This window comes from Neofelis nebulosa, chromosome 12 (assembly GCF_028018385.1).
Source record: "Neofelis nebulosa isolate mNeoNeb1 chromosome 12, mNeoNeb1.pri, whole genome shotgun sequence".
Taxonomy (NCBI): domain Eukaryota; kingdom Metazoa; phylum Chordata; class Mammalia; order Carnivora; family Felidae; genus Neofelis; species Neofelis nebulosa.
In genome coordinates, this window is record NC_080793.1 from 26,316,334 (window position 1) to 26,334,465 (window position 18,132).

Consider the following 18,132-nt stretch of genomic DNA (forward strand, 5'->3'; position numbering starts at 1 on the left):
ACTCCCAGCCTTCTGTCCCCTCATCACTGTGGCTCTGCCAGAGCTGTGGGGCCTCCAGCCCCTAGGGGCGCAGGTCCCAAGGTGGATTCCAGGTTCAAGCCCAAGCAACAAGCACAACAGCCACAGGACTGGCGCTGAGGACGGAGGGTGGGCACTCCTCCTAAGATGTAGGACAGGCTGGCCTGGGAGCACTGACGCCGTGGCATTGCAGGGTGGCCTGCGGGAAGTAGCCGTGTGTGTGCATGTCCGCGTGTGCACGGGCGTGCGAACTAGAAGAGTGCTGGCACTAAAGCACTGTCCCCTGGCACTCATTTCTGCAGCGGGTCCTGGCTCCCCGAGGGTGACATTAAAGGGAGAACACCCACCATCGTGAGGAACAGGAGGGTGAGCATCTGCGGCGGCAATCAGAAGACACGGCGCCTCAACCTACACTGAGAACTTGGAGGTGCTGCGGGGATCCAGAGGGGGAGGGCGATGGCAGGGGGCTGTGCTCAGGGTGGCATGGTGGCCACCTTCAGCAGCCAGTCTTCCCTGTGGCCAAGCAGAGAGGCAGGCACAGGTGGGGCCCGGGGGTCAACACCACCCTTCTGGGCTTTTGGGATTTACCAGAGTAGGTAGGGGAAGGAGGGGGGCGGGGGAAGGACTCCTTTGTAAACAGTCTTAGAATCATCCCATTTGAATTTTAAAAGAAATCTGACCTTATTTGTAATGCCAGCTGTTACAGTGGTACATAGCAGGTGCTTAGTTTGTTTTGCTTATCTTTCACCTTGAAATTCTATTTTTTTTCTGATTGCATAAATAATACATAACGATTTTTGATAATGAGGACTACAGTTTACCCTTGAACAATGCAGGTTTGAACTGCATGGGCACACTTAGACGTGGATTTTTTTGATAAATACAGTACACTACTGCAAATGTGTTTTCTCTTCCTCTCTTCCTTGTGATTTTTTTTTTTTTAAGAGACAGAGAGAGTGCACACGTGGGGGTGGGAAGAGAGAGAGAGAGAGAGAGAGAGAGAGAGAGAGATCTTAAGCAGTCTCCACGCTTAGGTGGAGCTTGATCCCACGACCCTAGGATCATGACCTGAGCTGAAAATCAAGAGACGCTCAACCATCTGAGCCACCCAGGTGCCCCTCCTTGTGATTTTGTTAATAAGATTTTCTTCCCTCTCACTTCTTTATTGTACGAAGGCAGTATATAATACACATAATATACAAAATACATGTTAATCAACTGTTTATATTATTGGTAAAGCTTCCAGTCAACTGCAGGCTGTTAGTAGTTCATTTTGGGGGAGTCAAAAGTGAGATGTAGATTTTGACTGTGCAGGGTTTGGTGCCCCTTAACCCCTGTGTTGTTCAAGGGTCAAGTGTATTCATATAAATATCTGAACAAAAAGAGTCACCTAAAATGGCACCACCCTAAGCTAGTCACCATCAATGTGGGTTATCACCTTCTCTTGCACCTCCTTGTGCATTTATATACATACATGTGTATACATTTCATAAATTCATAAATGTATAAATTTCATAAATGAGAGGGCATTATTCACTTTTTTAATCAATCACCAACCTTCTGCTCTCATTCCCTGACCCTATCCACACCCCGCAGGCAGCCCTTGTTCACAATCTGGTACGAACCTGTGCTTTGCTGTTTGTAGCTATCTGCTATTGGTCTTTGTTTTGTCAAATGAGGCCACCTGTTTCCTCGCATCTGGCTTTTCTTGGTCAGCAGCACTCCTGGAAATCCCTCCAAGGTCACCCGGAAGGGCTCCAGCTCCTCTTCGATGGCTCCTGCATGGTCTGTGGCAAGTGATGTTAAGTTGGCATTTCTCCACCCACTTTCCCCAAGGAGTCTGACCCTCGCAGATGCAGAAGAAATCTGAACCCACGTGGTAGTGCAGCGGGAGACCAGGAATCGCCCAGACTGAGGACCTACTCTCCTTAGTACCTGGTAAGCACAAACTCAGAAGATTATGGGGGAAAAGCCTTTTAAATAACAATGATGGGGATGCTGCTGCTGACAGTGACTAATAGTTGCATTTATTGGTTTTGACTTTCTTGCGGACTTTGTTGTTTTTTTTCCTAACTTTACTTTTTCCGTAAGTAATGCCTTCCCATGGTTCAGAATCCCCAAACGTACAAAGGGTACACAGTGAAAAGATCCCTTCACACTCCTGTCTCCTAGCTGCGTGGCTCCCCACCCCACAAAAGTACCATTAGTGGGCACTTTCTACATTAGTAAGAATTTTGATTTTCTTGGGGTGTCTGGGTGGCTCAGTCAGTTGAGCATTCACTTCTGGATTTTGGCTCAGGTCACCATCACGTGGTTTGTGAGTTCGAGCCCCACGTCAGGCTCTGCGCTGGCCTGCTTGGGATTCTCTCTCCTTCTCTCTCTCTGCCTCTCCCTCGCTCTCTCTCTCAAAATAAATAAACGTTAAAAAAAAGAATTTAAATTTTCTTTATTCCATTTACTCATCCAACCAGAGTAAAGTAGGTAGTAGGACAGTTAGCATTCTATGTTACAAATGAGGAAGCTGAGACTCCAAGTTTCAGACATTAAGCACAACCTGGATGGGGATCCCCAGTCTATCAGACCCCAGGCCCACTGGGCCGGGTTTTCTTCTCATTGAATGAGCTCACGGTGTGGCTCCATGAAAGGAAGCCGATCGTAAGTCCCGGTCTGGAGTGAGTGCTCATCTCTCCCACTGATTCATCACTTTAGCAGGCCTGGATTTTTCTCCTCCGAGTCTTATTGTTTTTCTTTTTTTCCTACTGCAAGAGCAGAGCTGACTCCCTGAGCAGTGGGATGTGGCCAAGCCAAGGACTGTCCCACCTACGTTTTGCAGCATCTGGAGCTTCTGGAGAAAGCCGGTGCTTGTGCAGCTGGGCCCCTTGTGTCTTCTATCTGCCTGGTGTTTGCCCTGAGGGCTCAGGATAGAGGCCGTCTGTTCCTGCATCTGTTTGCCTACCTCTGCCAAGAAGCCTTTCCCAATGCCCCTTGATAGTCCCCTGATGCTCAGTTGAGAAAGATCACCTAGGCTTTCATGGGCTTCTTCTATCTGATCCTCACAACAAGCTTATGAGACAGGCATGAGGAAACTGAGGCTCAGAGAGGCCAAGGGACCACCTCAGGACTCCACAGCATGCAAGTGGCCCCATTAGGACTGAAACCAAAGTTTTCTCAGGCCAGTTCCCTGCTCGATCTACTGTACTGGCCACCTCTATGGAACGCCCATGCCCTTTGCTTCTGGCTCTGGTGCACAGGCAGTACTATATAGAGGTTAAGGTCGTGGATTTGGGGATTAGCAGACTGGGGTCGGGGCCTGGCTTTGACACTTGCCAGCTCTATAGCTCAGGACATGTTCCCAATTTCTCTAAACGTTGGCCAGCCAAAAAGCAGAGATGATAAGATTTGACTCATAAGGTCCATGTGAGGCACAGCGAGAAAACGAGACCATGTACACAGCACTCTCATCACAGGCCTTGGTTGGATGTGAGCAGTAAAGGCTTTCTCTGAGGATTTTAAAAACTGACTCATTAGCTCCAGTTCTCCTTCCTTGTGCTTGGCAGACAGAGGCCTACTCGCCAATCTTTGAGCACGGTGCAGTGTTTTGCACAGAATGGCTGATATTTTGAGCTGGAACTCAAAGGGTGATGAGTCAAAAAAACAAGGGAGAGGCTGCCAAGGCCAGTAGGTGTGAGGGTGCTGGCATTTTCTCAGAATGATGGCTCTTCCCATGTGCTTGGACCTCACAGGTGGCTGGAGGGGGTGTGGAGAGAGATAAGCCTGGAGAAGTAAAGAGGAACCAGACCCATACCAGGGGCGTAAAAAGGAGAAAAAAATTAGCTTGTGGCCTAGTGGGTCCAGGATGGGGATCAAACCAGACCTCCGCCTATTTTATTTTAGGCAAGATGGAAAAGAAATAGAACTTCCCGGGGGCCCCCAGCTACCCCACAACTGATTGGCAAGAACAGAATTTTTGTTGTTGTTGGAAGAACTCATCTGTTTCTCTTCCCAATTGCAAGTTTCCTTATGGATCTTTCTGATTTCCCTAGATTTTCCGGTCTACTCTTCCCACTGCTAGGATAATTCCAGATAAAGATGATCTCTTCTGAATTTAGGAGTAGGAATACTTAGGAACATTCAGCTGTAAAATCAGAAAGGTTTTGATTATTGAGGAGAAAGATCACACTAAAACAACCAAAAACAAGGAAACTAACCAAAAGCTGCCTCTGCTTGGTCTGTGTGTAACACGGCAATACAAATGTGTAAATTTCTTCCTAAAACCAGAGAAGGGAAATTCTCTAAAGTTTATATTGAACAAGAGATGGTATTTAGAACATAACAACAAAGTGCTCATGATTTTTTTTTTTTTTATTGTTTATTTTTGACAGAGAGAGCACGCACAGGGGAAGGGCAGACACAGAGAGGGAGACACAGGATCCCAAGCAGGCTCCAGGCTCTGAGCTGTCAGCACAGAACCGTGAGATCATGACCTGAGCTGAAGTCGGACACTTAACTGACTCAGCCACCCAGCCGCTACCATGGTTTCTAATTTTACATATAGACCATGTCGACAGCACTTGCTTTTTTTTGCCACATTCATTAGGTTATTCTCATGCAGGTAAAAATATTCCTAAGCATAACCTAGTATCCCCAGGCCTTGCCAACCTGCAGGTGGTCTTGGGGTTATCCTGAAAATACAGTGTTTTTAGTCTATGCCTATGACAGACAGAATAATGGTCCCCCCAAAGAGGTCCACCTCCTAATCCGCAGAACCTGTGACTATGTTAGGTTACACGGCAAATGGGAATTAAGGTTGGGGATGGAATTAAGATTGCCAATCACTGGTCAGAACATTAGGGGATAATCCAGGAAGGCCGAATGTAATCACGAGGGTCTTGATAAGAGGGAGACAGGAGTATCAGAGCTGAAGGATTTGTGAAAATGGAAACAGAGGCCTGAATAATGTGGCCACAAGCCAAGGGATTTGGGTGGCTTCTAGAAGATGGAAAAAGCAAGGAAAAAAGGATTCTCCTTTGCACTCTCCAGAAAGGAGCGCAGCTCTGTGACACCTTGATTTTAGCCCCATGAGACCCTCTGACTTCCAGATCTGTATGATAATAAATCTTTGTTATTTTAAGCCACTGATTTTTCAGTGATTTGTCACAGCAGAAATGGGAAACTAATATAATGCCCTTACTTGCTGATGCAGGAGCTGAGCCCTTTCCACCCACTGGGAGTCTCGTGCTTATTCTGGACAGACGATCCTGGGCTGACTCATGTAACTCACAAACACTTCCCCCACATTCTTCCACTCCAGCTCCTTCAGTGACCTGTGATGCCCACGTTGCCTTTGACCATGTTTTCTCACTGAGGCAGGGATCTCTTGGGAGCACCCAGGCCCATCCCCAGGGGATCATCTTATACGACACAGAGCATCACATGCTGGGGTTTCCAAAGTGGCACCGTCCCTGCCATCATCACTTTAAACTTCACCATTGTCCCTGAAGGAAGTGGAAAGAGATTGCTTCCCACACCTCATGCTTCGCTGGGGCATCTGGTTTCAAGGGGCGGCTGTTCGTATCTCTGTACAACATGGGAAGCCTGCATCCCATCTCCTCTGGAGAAAGAGTAGGATCTATCCCATCCCCGCTCTCACCGAGAACACTCTTGCTGTGACCTCTTGGGCTCCCTCAACCAGATGCCCTCACATACATGAACCCCCCTTCTCCCCAACATCCACTCTCGCCAGACATGCCAGATACATTTTCATCCCTGCGAAGCCACAGGGATGCCCTGCCAGGGCCACAGAAGAGCTTTAGAGTTTTACTTGCCCCATCCCGCTCCCTAAGCCATGTTTCTAGAATCTTCATTTCCTCAGCCACCGTGGGGTTTGAGCACCTTGGCCGGCCAGTAGGGAAGGGCCACTGAAATGCTTTGCTCTGGAGAAGGCGGATCCCATCACTCCCTCTGCAGCTGGGCACACAGAGCATTGAGACCTCAGCGTCTTGCCCCCATGTGCCCTCAGAGACTTATTCGCCAAGCAGCCTTTTCTGGGGAGAGGTGAACGCGTGGCGGGAACTAAATATCATTGCCAGCCCCACCCCCTGCCATTATACCACTCCCCATTAACCTCACCTGCAAAGCTGTTCAACCCTCATCCCTGATGGGCTTCAGGAACAGGCAGGAGTGACCCTGGGCCCCATCCCAGCTCCAGTCTCTCTGGCGGGGCCCCAGGTGGCTGTTTTGGCCGATAGAGCAGTCCCAGGAAGAGGAGGGGTCCCCTGCAAGCTGGGCTCACCAATCAGACCCTGTCTTTGCAGCTAAGTCTCTTGTGGAGCTCATTTGCATAATTTGGTTCAATATTTACTGAGCCAACCTCATTTTCTGGGCTGTCTGCATGGCCGACAGCTGGGAAGGCTGCAATTACCGTATTACACGCGCGCAGGGAAGCCACGGAGAGCGCACAGTGAGAGGCGGCTTCCAAACAAATGGCCCTAGGGGAGTCCCCGCCCGTGGTCTACCCCATCCCTGCAGCTGGAAGGCTGCCTGGGCCACAGCTGCAAGCCAGGCTGCACCCAGGCGCAGCTGACAACAACAGCAATGGCAGCAGTAACAGTAGGGCGTACTTTCCCTTAAGCCAATCATCGGAGCTGGCTTCTGTTGGGTGCTTTGGTGTGATCATCGGGCTTTCTTCTCCAGATGGGATTTCTCACTAATCCTCACTGCGGTCCCAGGAGAGGGGCCATCAGCAAGGCCTGTTTCAGGCCACTGTGTGGCCAAAAGGAGACCGATAGGCCAGGAAGAGACTTCGCTTCAGGCCCAGCTGGATTCAGGGTGTGAGTGATGTCATCGAGACTCAGTTTTTCTCCAGTGAAGTGCACCCTCACACAGTTTCAGGGGGCAACAGTCTGAGATCAACTGCCAGAGGCCTGAAGGTCACTCGGATTGGACAAGCAGGGAAAGTCGCTTCTCCAGGGCTGCCCCTCTGTGACACACAACAGAGGAAGGTAAGGTAGGCAAGGATCTGAGAGCAGACAGGCCAACAGTCATGGACTCTGCCCCTGGAACGTAGGTTCGTTTAAGGCAGGGGCCGCTGGTGTTTACTCCCCAGCATCTAGGAATATCTGAACATGAGAGGCTTTCAAATAAATAGGCTGATTCTTGCTTCTGGATGGATTTAACATACTTGAGGCTTTGGGTAGACAGCCATTAAATGTGGATAAAAATAGCCAGCCCAGTTTGGTTGGGATGATTAAATGAGAAAATAGAAGTACACATGCCTAAAATTATAGGTCACACTTAATAGGGGCTCCATAAAGGACCGTAGACTTCATGAACTCATCCCTTTTCCAGCCATACTTGACCATGGTAATCAACCCAGACAGACAATAGTTGCCTGTGGATTACTTGTGTCCCCCAAGATAATAAAGTAGTTTTTAAAAATAATAACGCTAACCATTTTTAGCATACTTCGCCATTTACAATGCACCTTTACAATAATGATCTCATTTGAATCTCTCTAAACATCCATGGTAATCATATGATAATTAATGCTAGTTGAGAGCTCGTCCATGCCAGATACAGTCCTGGATGCTTGTCTTTATTGATTCCCTTCATCTTCACAAGAGCCCTAAAGAGTAGGTGTTAGTCTCCCCATGTTACAAATGAGGAAACAGAGGCAATGGGAGGTTAAATAACATGATGGTGGTCACATAGCAGATAAACAGCAGAGACCCAAATCATCTGGCTTCAGCGTGCCTTCTTTTAACCACTAAGCAAGATGCTGTTCACACTGGTTCCATGAGAAAACTGGACGTGGAATAATGCAAAAGTCTCACAAGTAACTGGAAAGTGGCAAAGGTGGGAACGGAGAGCAATAATCCGGATCTTTTCTGCGTTCCAGCCAGTAAAGCTTGGTCTCTCTCATTCCATAGCATATAGATCATGTGCTCAGAGTGCCACAGTGTTCAGTGGACAGCTGCCCATGGGGCTTGGGACCCAGAGCGGACACACAGCAGGGATCAATGAGGCAGCTGAGTGGTGTGGGGGCAAGAACAGGAATCCCCTACTGAACTCTTTTCTTCACAGCAAACCTGCAGGGCCAGGGACCCTGGGTGGTGGGCAGGTCAGAGAGGAGGGGTAAGCTAGCGGGCAGGGCCAAGCCTGAAGACGCTCTGGGTGCCCTGAGACAGCACCCCGCCCCCAGACACACAGGAAAGCACCAGGAAATGTCTGATGGGCGAAATCAAAACAAGCACATTACTGAGTTGGACCCGGTGGGAGTTTTCTCCACATGCCAGCAGAGAGGAGACACAGAGAAAACAGTGAGCCAGTCGGCATGCCACATTCTGGGGCTGCCCACACACACCTGGGGCAGTGAATGGCACCCGAGGGCCTCCCAGCCACAGAAGCTTTTGGGAACGGCAGGCAGTGAGGCAGACAGGTCAAAAGTTTACACCTAAGAGTCTAAATCTGTGGGATGCTAAATGCAAGGTAGTATCTTGGATTTGATCTTGGAACAGTAAAAGGATATCAGTGGAAAGCCACGTAAAGTCTGTGGTTTAGTTAATAGTAACATAACCCAGCGTTATTTTCTCAGTTATGGCAAATGTACCATGCTTGTGCAATATGTTAACAGCTGGGGACACTGGGCGAAGGGTGCACAGGGATCTCCGCATTACCTTTTCCTGAAAGTTTAAACTTCCCAAAGAATTTCATTAACATTTTTTTAAATGTTTACTTCTTTTTGAGAGAGAGAGAGAGAGTACACAAGCAGGGGAGGGGCGGAGAGAGGGAGACAGAGGATCCGAAGCAGGCTCTGTGCTGACAGCAGAGAGACCGATGTGGGGCTAGAACTCACAAACGGTGAGATTGTGACCTGAGCCTGAGGTCAGATGCTTAACTGACTGAACCCCCCAGGCGCCCCTTATTCAACTTTTTTTTTTTTTTTTTTACATCTCTAGATGGAATCTCAATTCCGTCACATGCTGTGCAACCCTGACTAAGTCATTTAAGCACTCCGTGCCTCAGTTTCTTCATCTTGCATGCAAACATGGGGATAATGATGGTCCCTGCCTTTGAGTATGTATGACATTTAGCCTCATCTGACACTGTAAATACTCAATGACTGCTTTCCCGGGTTGTGGTAGACATGGGGATGGCTTCTAGAGCCCCCTTCATGGAAGCACTTGTCAGGGCAGCCCTGCCTGAGGTCATGCCCTTTCCAGAGGAGAGTGATGGGGCGAGGGTGTGGTGTAAAGACCCTGTCACTTCACCCAGATGCGGGATAGCTCTGCCCTGGGGAGGAGGTTCGCTGCAGGACTCCCCGTGGGCCGGCCCAGGCTGTGTCAGGCCTGGTCACAGTTGATTTCCCTTGCTCAATCCCTCACAGGCATTGATTTCCTGATCCACATCTTGCCCCCCAACCCTGAAACCCATTTTGTTGTTTGCTTGTAAGAACCTTACCTGCAGCAGTTGGTGCTTGCTGGGAGTGGTCCAAGAAAGCAGGTGGTTCGATGGGGGCTTGGGAGCTGTGCTAATCCCTCTCGGCTGGCAAGGAGGACCCCATCACTGGTGGGGGTGAAGCAGAGGCAGGTCCTGGTGCAAGGTGGCTTCCAACTGTTACAACTTGTCCCAGTGCTGAACTGGATGGTGCACCTGCGGGTGGAGTGTGTTAGCAGGCAGTGAGTGCATCAGGCATTTGAGACTTGGGGGTCAGTGGGGAGAGTAATAGTGGCTCTAAAGATCACAATATTAGATGGCCATGGTAAGCATTATGGAGGCTCCTACAGAAAGATAATGAACAGCCGAGGCATAGAAGCAGGTAACAGAAAACTAGAAATGGAAGCCACAGGGCCTCTTTAATTGCATCCAAGGAAACTTCCATACTCCACAGAAGGAAAGGGGAATGAATTCAAGACAAGCCTGAAATAGTCTCAGTGTCCAAACTTCAAAGGCAGTTGACTACCCAACCAAAGCAAGTCTGTTAGGCCAAGGCCAAGGTCAAGGCTTGGGATCCCGGCAATGGGATAGGGACATCAGAGTGGATGCCTCTGAATGTTTCAATTTCCCAGACTCCTCTGAACCTTCTGAACCAGAAGCATGGTCCAGTCTTCGCCTCCCCTCAAGACAATATGGAGGCCTCTACCTGCAAAGCAACATGTACTTCCCTACCCGCAGGGCCCACCTCAACCTCCTCTTCCCCTTTTGGAATCTTCTTTAAGAAATCCTTACCTTCCCTGAGGTTAAAAGAATGTTTGTATTCCTTTCCACTCCCTGCCCCCCCTCCTTCAAATCAATACAGCTTTTATTGTGTCTTTAAAATATCACAAATAAGTCTGAAAAATCATCCGGCATCTTGCTGTTTTTGTAGCGGAACAACTTAGATCTTATTCATTAGCCTGCTGCACCATTCCTTCCTCAGAAACATAGATATCATCCAAAACGTTTCTGATATTCTTGTTTTCAACTGTTGTGACTTATTGAGTCAAAACAGCTGAGCGTGATACAAGTTCAACATCATTTCCCTCAAGAATCAACTCCTCTTACTGGGCTTGGGATACTGAACAAGAAACACCTGGCCTCATCCAAACCCTAGATATTTTGGATTTCTGTAAGAGAACCATTCTGCTGAATAACAACGTTGATGGGGAAGTGAGCATTCACAGACCTCATTTTGTAATGGAAGCCTAGCGTAACGCCCTTGACCATGTTCTGTACGTGACTACAGATGGTGCAAATGGTAGCCAGTTCTTTTCTGTTTCCCCACCACTTGTCAACTCGGAGCCTCTTCTTTTTCTTTCCGGGGAGAGTGAGTTCTATATTGATGTGATTTCAGTCCCTCTGCAGGGTTCCTCTGGGGCCCTTCCCAATAACAGTGTGTCCCTTCAGAGTGATGTTGACATTCTCTGCAATGTCAACAGTCTGATTGCTGAGAATGGTCTTCATTCTTCATCTCTTGCAGTAGATGTGGCAAAGAGAGCTGTTCATATTCCTTTTATTAGTTTTTTCCCAGCATCCAAAATCTTATTATTTATTTATTTATTTATTTACTTACTTTTTTACTTTAGAGAAAGAATGCAACCATGGGAGAGGGGCAGAGGGAGAGAGAGAAGGAGAAAGAATCCCAAGCAGGCTCCACACCCAGCACAAAGTCTGATGTAGGTCTCGATCCCATGACCCTTGGATCATGACCTGAGCGCAAATCAAGAATTGGACACTCAACCGACTGAGCCACCCCCAAATCTTTACAATAACAAGGCAGGATCTGAAGTTAGTTTTTGTAGTGATGGTGGACCAGATGGCCTGTGGTGCACGCGGACCTCCAGCCCTTGCAGCACTGATAAGGTTTGGTGGGGCTGCGTGTGGTTCACAGGGCCTTGTTGATATGCCTGTACACCTCTGGGCCTTTTTGAGGATCAGAGAACAAGATGGGGCCACAGCCCTGGAAGGAGTCCAGTGCCAACTTGTTTAAGGTGAAAATCTTGCTCCTGGCCCTGAGGATGTGGCTCACGTGCAGTGTGCACACCTTCCATTTGGGGGCCACCTGGATACACATGTCATCTGTTATGGTCCCTACCAGCACAGCTGTTTTGTCCTCCTGGCAGAAAGCTTCATCTTCTTGGTCATCAAGGAAAGGGACAGAGGCCACCAATTGGTGCAACTCATGAACAACCTCTTTAGCAAAAGTTGGTTGAAGGTAGAGCTGTTTGTCCAGCCAGAGATCTGTACAGATTTACCAATAGTCTTAGGTGGATGTCCTGACTCTTGGGCTCCTTATGCCAAATGTTTCGGTCCTTGTTGTGGTGGAGGTGACCTCCCATGATGGTGCCTCCTTCTCAACCAGGTCCGTAAAGAACTTTTATGTCTGTACAGTACCTTTCACATTTAGGTCTTTAGCCAACTGAAGATAACTGAAGACACACACACACATAAAAGGTGATTTTATTTTTGTCTGGTTAGAAGCCAATTTCCCCCAACCCTATTTATTAAAGATTCCATCCTTTTCCTCTGATCTTTTAAAAAATTTTTTATTTTAATATTTTATTTTTGGGAAAGAGCGAGAGTAAGTGCACCAGCAGGGGAGAGGGTCAGAGGGAAAGAAAGAGAAAGAGAGAATCCCAAACCCCAGTGCAGGGTTCGACTCTATGACCCTGGGATCATGACCTGAGCAGAAATCAAGAGCTGAAAGTTCAACCAACTGAGCCACCCAGGTGCCCCTCCATTGATTCTCGATGTCACTTCTTTCATATGTCAAACTCTAAAGTATTCCTAGATCTGTTTCAGGATGTTATGTTTTCTTCTATTTTTCTGCTTTGTCTTGTGCCTGCTTCTTTGCTATGGCTTTGTAATACATCTTAATAACTGGCGAGTAAGGTAAGTGTAAATGATAACTATTATCATTACAGATGAGGACACTCAAGCTCAGAAAATTTAAGTGTGTTTGTCCAAGATCACACAGCCAAACCAGAATTTGAACCCAAGTCTGCATTATTTAAAAGACTGGGCTCTTTCACTCCACCAGGCTATCCTCAGAGTTGTCTCTTTCCCGAGAAAAGGTTGGGAGGGTATTTTGATTGCATTGGCTTCGTTCGTCCAGCATCAAAGGAGGTCATGTTCTTCCCAGGAGGAACTGACATTTCTTTTTGGCTCCTGGAACCAAGGGAGAAGCCACATTATCTGCCACTGTTGCCTTATCCTTGGGAGCACCCAGTACGGTAGAGACAGCCAGCCTTGAGCTCAGGGCCCAGAGAAATAGCCCTCTGGTTAGTGGGCTTCATGCTTCCTGTATGGTGGCTGCAAACACCGTATGAGAAACCATGTAATTATCTTTCTCTTTTTGAAAATAGATCTGACCATATCTGTCTCCGTTGCTTAAAACAAAATAAAGAAATGACACTACACACCCACCCCCCAACCAGCCACCAAGAAAAAACAAAACCTGCAGTGGGTTCACAGTGAAGCAATAGGCTGAAGACTCTTGTTGTTTGTGTTTCTTTTGAGTCAAGAAATCTCTTTTTTTTCCTGTAATACAATCATATGCAGAAGCCCCAATAAAGTGTAGCTTTATTAACATGTAGCTTTTAAAGTCTAAGTGTAGATCTGTTCAGTTTCCTTCTGTGCCTGGCACCCAGTAGGTGTTCAGTAAATACTTACGGATTTCATGATGTACACTTGGGGGCCTGCCCATCGAACCCATTTGACACCCACTGCCCTTGAGGTCAAGTGTGAGCCTCCATTATGGCACTTAAGAGCCTAAACTTGGCCTAGTCCTAACTTCACCTCCCACCTCTTAGACTGAGGCTCAAGCCACACTAACCATCTCATCATTCCCAAATTTGCCTGGTCCTTTGTTGCACCTGTGCCTTTGCAAGAGGCAGTCTCTCAGTCGGGATTGTCTTTTCCTCCCATCCCCTGCTGTGTGAACCACCAAACCTTTGTAGCCCAGCTCATATATCCCCTGCTCCAGGAAGCCTCCATTGATTTCTTGTCAACTACCTTGTATGCCCCACCTTTATGCTGATTATGCACCTGCTATCAGACTTGTCCTGGCCTCGTAAAGCTCTGTCACAGAACTCTTTGAGGAAGGGCTTGGGCCCTTAGTCTTCATCCTCAGTCTAGTACTTGGTCTGGCTCTTAGTGCTCAATAAATATTATGTGAATACATGAATGAAGAAGTGAATCAATACATGAATATGAAGACACTAGTCAACCCGTTGGAGGTCTGTCATTGAATGATCTAGCCCAGGACAGCCCTCCCAGATGGACCAGCAATGGCAAACACCTAGTCATGTGTGTCAAGCCCCAAGAAGGTGGCTGTATCTATGTCATAGGCTGGAAGAGGTAGGAATCTATGAGGCTGGGTTCTGACCATCTATAGCTCATAAGTGGGAGCCTATCAAGAGTCCGTTCTTGGAGAGGTAGGAGCCTCTTCCTGCCCAAGGACTCCTCTCTTCCAGCACCCACCCTTCCCTCTCTGTTCCCTCCCTAAGACCCGGGCCTTAAGAAACTGTTCCTACCTCCATAGCCTGTGGACAGCCCTGGGGAAGAGCCCCTTCCACATCCTAAGTCCCAAGTTTCCTTTGGAATCTTGCAGTTGGCTCTTCATGGGCAGATACCAATGGCCCTTGTCATCTCGGAGAACTTGCCTGAGCCTCCTTCCCAGATGGTGATCCTTTTGGAGGTCTTGGGTCCTGCCTCATTAATCATTTTCTCTGCTGGCCCATGGAGGTGCCTAGTGCTGGGCTTTGTCTTAGAGGCTCAATGAATATTAAATACCCAGCAGATCTGTGGGAACGCAGAAAGGTCACCAAAACCATCAACAAGCTCTAGCCTGGTCTGGAGCAGGGGCAGAGCCATGAAGAATTCTGCTCTAAGGGGAGACATGGTAAACAGATAGTGACAGTGTGGTCGGCTATATACATGGATATGCGTTCAGTAAGCACCAACTGCATGCCAGACACTAGTTGCTATCATACATGGTAAGGTCTTGCTTATAGGATTGTGGAAGAGCAAGTATAAAGATCCCCATTTTTTGGATGAAAGACCTAAATGTGAGACAGGAAACCATCAAAACCCTAGAGGAGAAAGCAGGCAACAACCTCTTTGACCTCGGCCGTGGCAATTTCTTGCTCGACACATCCCCAAAGACAAGGGAATTAAAAGCAAAAATGAACTACTGGGACCTCATCAAGATAAAAAAAAACTTCACTGCAAAGAGACAACCAACGAAACTAAAAGGCAACCAACGGAATGGGAAAAGATATTTCAAATGACGTTATCAGATAAAGGGTTAGTTCCCAAAATCTATAAGGAACTTACCAAACTCGAACACCCAAAAAACAAATAATGCAGTGAAGAAATGGGCAGAAGACATGAATAGACACTCTTACAAAGAAGACATCCAGATGGCCAACAGACACATGAAAACATGCTCATCACTCATCATCAGGGAAACACACATCAAAACTACAATGAGATACCACCTCACACTGGTCAGAGTGGCAAAAATGAACAACTCAGGCAACAACAGATGTTGGTGAGGATGTGGAGAAATGGGAACCCTCTTGCACTGTTGGTGGGAATGCAAACTGGTGCAGCCACTCTGGAAAAGTGTGGAGGTTCCTCAAAAAATTAAAAATGGAATTACCCTATGGCCCAGCAATAGCACTACTAGGAATTTATCCAAAGGATACAGGAGTGCTGATTCATAGGGGCACATGTACCCCAATGTTTACAGCAGTGCTTTCAACAATAGCCAAATTATGGAAAGAGCCCAAATGTCCATCAACTGATGAATGGATAAGAAGATGTGGTTTATATATACAATGGAATACTACTTGGCAATGAGAAAGAATGAAATCATGCCATTTGCAGCAATGTGGTTGGAACTGGAAGGTATTATGCTGAGTGAAATAAGTCAGTCAGAGACAGATATCATATATTTTCACTCATATGTGGAACTTGAGAAACTTAACAGAAGACCATGGGGGAAGGGAAGGGGAGAAAATAGTTAACAGAGAGGGAGGCAAACGATAAGAGACTCTTAAATACAGAGAGCAAACTGAGGGTGGATAGGGGAGAGGGGGAGAGGGGAAAATGGGTGATGGGCATTGAGGAGGGCACTTGTTGGGATGAGCACTGAGTGTTGTATGGAAGCAATGAACCACAGGAATCTACCCCAAAAGCTAAGAGCACACTTTACACATTGTATGTTAGCCAATTTGACAATAAATTACGCTAAAAAAAATATTTTCTCTAGGTCTGTTAAAAAAAAAAGATCCCCATTTTTTTAGATGAGGAAACTAAGGCTTACAGAAGTAAGATGATTTCACAGTTAAATGAGTATCAGAGCTGCAGTGAGAACCCACATCCCTGTGCTGTAGGAACATAGAAAATAAAAGCCATTCCCTGTTGTTTTTTCCATGGTGGGGGGCGGGGGGGGGGGAGAGGAAGCATCCGGGAGGGCTTTATAGGTTTGATCATTAACCTGGGCTCTGAAACCGCTTAACACTGGTTCATTTACTCAGCCAAAATGTACTGAGCACTATTAGATGCCAGGCACTAAGAAAACGTAGAATAAGATACAGACCTTCCCTGAAGGAGCACAGTGATTTCCATAGTGATGTAAAAAAAAAAAAAAAAAAAAAAGGAAAAGCTTGTGTCAGTGGCAAGTGTGACAGGAGAGTCCATGGGAGGCCATCCATTCAGCATGGGGCTGGGGAGTCATAGAAGGCTCTCTATCCAGTATGGGAGATCATAGGAAGCTCCTACTACAGTGTGGGGGATTGTGGGAAATTCCTGGTCCAGTGTGGAGGATCATGAGAAGCTCTCCAGCCAGTGTGGACACCATGAGAAATTCCTGGTCCAGTGCAAGAGATCTTGCGAGGCTTGGGGAGGAGGGGATACCTGGGTTGAGTCTAGAAGACTGAATGGGAGAGCAAGGAAAAGAAGTGTCCAGAAAGACCCTAGAGCAGTATGCGCAAAGGTCTGGAGGCGAACTTTTTCTGGAGGCCCAGAGAACAGGTTGACAGACAGCCATCAGTGTGTGTGTGTGTGTGTGTGTATGTTCCAAGCCCACAGTGGGAAATTCATGAGGCCTAAGTCAATTCCTGGATTAGTGCGAGTCCATCATTGCTCAGAATTGCATTGAGAATTGAGATTATAGTTTTGTGAAGTCATAAGGAACACAAAAGGGACACAAAAGGTTGTAAAAGGCATTCCAGGTGACAGGAAAGGAAGAATGGCCCTTTGGAAACGTTGGTTCACTTCTCCCAGGCACCTTCCTCTGCCTGCAGCTATAGGGGCCTCTGGTTGAAGAATCCACAATCAAGGGCCATTGCTCCAGCAGGAAGGTGGCCCCTGGAGTGGGTCAGGGACAGAGAGCAAGGAGCAGGGAGCTTCTCAGAAGGCTTCTCAGAAGGCTGGGCCAGAAGACCCAGCCCTCTTGTCTGCACGAACTGTCTGGATGGGTTCTGAAGCCAAACAGGTTGATTTTTCTAAAGAGAGGGAATTCTCCACCTCCAACCCACTCCATGTACAGTGATACAAATCTGAAGAAGAAATAAAAATCCTCATCTGACTCCAAATCCTCTGAGTTTTCCCTGTACCCCTCCTTCTAGCCATGTCATAGGAGGGCAAAGGTCCAAGACTTCCGCAGACCAGGATGATCCTACTGTCTTCCCACCCCCAACACTGGTACAGATAGAGAACTGGCATACAGAGGTACTTGGGCATGGCCTGGGGCCAGGTGTGAGGTTCCATTCTCCCTCGGCTATGTTGTGATGAGAACTTGGCAGCCGGCTCACCCTCTCTGAGCCTCAGCTTCCTCCTCTGCGAGGCACTTCACGACAAGGATTAAATGAGTCAATGCAGGTGAAGCTCAGTGCCCACGGTCTTGTGGGTTTAGCGTCCTTCCCTCCTTTCCCCTGCTCGGCGTGGGCAACTGCAGTCCAGTGTGGGCTGGGTTTTCTCGGCTGGCATATTCCCTTCCTCTCCCTAGCCTATTCCCTATGGCTGGCTTCAAGTCTTCCATGACCCAGAGGCGCTGGTTCTTCCTCCCTGGCCTGGCCCTGAGGTGCCCTCCCACCTGAGCCACGGCATGGCTCTCTCTCCCCACAAGGGGGCGTGTCAGGGCACAGCGGAGGGCACTCACCTTTCCAGCCTGTTCTCTGTCAGGTCCTGGCATTTCCCCATCCCTCACTTGGGCTTTTCACTTACTATTGTTGACAGTGTCAGACCAACCCTCCTCTCACCCCAGCCCCATAGGCAAGCCTTCAAAGCACAAATCCTAACTTGTCCCTTGTTAGCCGTGGGTGCTGAGCTCCTAGTGCCGCTGGTAGATATGGCAAATTTTGTCTTTGGCTTTGACACAATATCCAGAACACAAACATGCAAAAAAATAGTTGTGCTCGGATAGGCACAGTTCCTGAGTTATGTGTTCAGAGTAGAACAAGGGAGCAGTCTTCTGCTAGCACCTGGGCAGGAAAGCCTTCGCAAAGCATGCGACATTGAAGTGGGTTTTAAAGCTTGAATAGGAGTTCACACGAAGAGAGAGGAGTATGGGAGGATCTCTAAGCAGAAACCAGCATATGCAGAGGCCAGAGGTGTGGAAAGGCCTGG

General features: G+C 47.8%; 1 long non-coding RNA gene and 1 pseudogene across 1 annotated transcript; one reads left to right on the top strand and one right to left on the bottom strand.

Moving 5' to 3' along the window:
- Positions 1–244: 244 nt before the first annotated feature.
- On the top strand, positions 245–7,493 carry LOC131491538 (uncharacterized). Its single transcript, XR_009251510.1, has 3 exons — positions 245–445; positions 1,855–1,956; positions 5,222–7,493. It is a non-coding gene; the product is annotated as an uncharacterized LOC131491538 (long non-coding RNA).
- On the bottom strand, positions 2,450–14,021 carry LOC131491536 (large ribosomal subunit protein uL6-like; annotated as a pseudogene).
- Positions 14,022–18,132: the final 4,111 nt, after the last annotated feature.